Genomic DNA, 2,495 nt, shown 5'->3' with positions numbered 1-2,495 from the left:
GAGAAAATTAATTGTAGTCAGTTTGCTCATTTGTTCTGAAAGTGTCTGTTGCATTTTATCTTTTTTCTTATGGTTGCATATTTCATTAAACACTTCAACTTTTTAGATTGAATGAGCTTTTTTTTTTCACCTTTGTGTAAAAAACAAACTTCTCTGTAATATTTCTGCCCATTTAATCCTGCAAAATTTATTCCATCTGAAGTTGAGAATACAAGTAGTACACTATATAGAATAACATAGAAAAGAATTTTAGCAGATACCTCTGACTTCAATACACACATAAACTATTGGTCATATTTGCCCTTTTGATGAGCATCTTTGGTCTAGGCAAATACCTCACCAAATTCACCTCACAGTCTTTTTTTTTTTTATCTGAACAGTCTAGATACTATCAAAGAAACCACTTATATTTTGCCATTTTCAGGTAGGTTTTGTGTCCAGTCTTAAATGCCACGAACTTAAATGTCTGTTATGGCTTTAGATACTGTCTCAGAGTAAAGCAATTTATAACAGCTGGTTAAATCTTCCATATTTCTCTGTAAATTGCTTTTGGGGACATAACCAGCACAAAGACACATATTTTATTCTCTGTCTTTTCCTGTCCCTGTAGGTTTCTCCTAAAATCTGTACACTTCTAAGTTCAACCCAATTTAATTTCCTTGATTATTCAGTTCCCTATTTAATTTTCAGATTAGACTTACACTGGACACCACAATGCTACCCTCCTCCCCAGTTTTCTTAAAAATGTTGTTTGCTTCATCTGAACACACTTTTTTTTCATACCAAGCTCCACTAGCTTCTCTTTTTGCCTTCCGTTCTGTCACCTTCCTGTGGTGATAAAACAATGCCACCAATTGGCAGAGTGACAACTAGATGAAGGTAACAACAAACCTAGCTGATCTGGCAGATCAAGGGAGGTTTTCATGTCTTATTAGCAGTATAATAATTAAGCAATTTCATGGGTTACTCTTACTATACAAGCATGTAGGAACTCTATCAAAGATCAGGATGTTATTTCAAATGGCATGTCCTACTTTACTATAATTAGGAGGATATAAAAGAAAACAAAACAAAAAAAAAACGGAAACACAAAAAGAAGTTCCTTTAAACAGACTGGTGTGCCAGCTGGTTTAGGTATATTCTTAGACCTCTCATGAAACTGTTAACTGGAATATATCTTGATAGCCATTTAAGGAAACAACATGCTGGATTAAAGCCTGAAATTACAATAAATTTCAGGGCTTGGGATCATCAGTGACCAGCAGAGGAATGCTTCACTGGGAAGCAGCTTTCTGCACTCCTGTTGGCTTGGGAAGGTGACTTCTGGCTGTGGGTGTGGGACAGCACCTTGGAGGGACCCTGAGGTGCCAAGGAGGAGGGTGGAGAAGACTCAGGGAAGTCCATGCCCTTCCAGCTCTAGCCACCACACACTGTCCCTACAAGATGCTGCAGAAACATCAATAACAGCTGATTTTCCATTTTCAACCTATTTGAATAAATAGAAACATATTCTCTCATCTAACTTACTTGTTTTCATTTTACAGAAGAATGTCTCCATTAAGTTTCTGTGTTGTTATGTAAATACTGGAAACTGTGTGCTTGCATCTAAGAACAGTTGGGAATTCAAGATGATGCCCTGGCTTTCACTCTGAAACCAAAGTCACTGCTGATGCCTCTGGTTTCAATCTTCTTGCTCTTGATTCTGAAATGTCTTGGACTCTTTAAAAGGGAAAAACTTTTCAGGACTGTCTTGTACTGCCCAGAGATGAACCTCCATGGTGAAAGCTCTCAGTCTGGATCCCCAGACTCTCTCCTAGTTATGCTTGTGAAGATGAGTCAATTTATACTAAATGCAAACAAATTCAGACTTTCTTATGCCCTTGACAAATTCTCATGATTGATGTCTGTAACTGAGTCAATGTGTTTAATGACTTGGAACTCCAGCATGTGGAAACTTTCTGAGGTACAGGAAGAGAATAATATTTCAAAAGGATAGCATCTGTGAGTGTCCAGAGTTTTTGTTGTGGGCAAATCATGTTGCCTCAAGTGGGAAAGTACTGTATCTGGTACATTTTGCAACTTTTCCCTTTTTTGCAACACTTACACAGAACATTTTTATGTCTTTGGTTTTTTTTCTGCTTCTTGAAAGGAACATTCCTGATGACTTTTCTCAGGTACATGATTTATTATTATTACTATTACTTCTTTTTCCCCTCAGAAGAATGTTGTTGGAGAACATCTACATGCTTGTCCACCTGCCCGACATTCAGTAAATCTCTCAAAGCTGTTGATGCTACGAGGCCGCGGTGGGGGGAGATGTCCCTGCAGGGCCGGTCGCGGAGCAGGAGTGGGGGCAGGAGCGAGGCGGGCCGGGGAGGAGCGGCGGAAGCACCGCCACCTGCGCGGCGGGGCCGGGCCGCCCTCGGGGTATTTAGCAGAGCGTTGGGGGCGGGTGCTGCTTGCAACCGTGGCTGGCAACGGCTTTTTTGGGCGCC

The sequence above is a fragment of the Molothrus ater genome (assembly GCF_012460135.2).
Source record: "Molothrus ater isolate BHLD 08-10-18 breed brown headed cowbird chromosome Z unlocalized genomic scaffold, BPBGC_Mater_1.1 matZ_random_MA35, whole genome shotgun sequence".
In the NCBI taxonomy this organism is placed as follows: Eukaryota; Metazoa; Chordata; class Aves; order Passeriformes; family Icteridae; genus Molothrus; species Molothrus ater.
Note: the sequence above shows the minus strand (reverse complement) of the source record.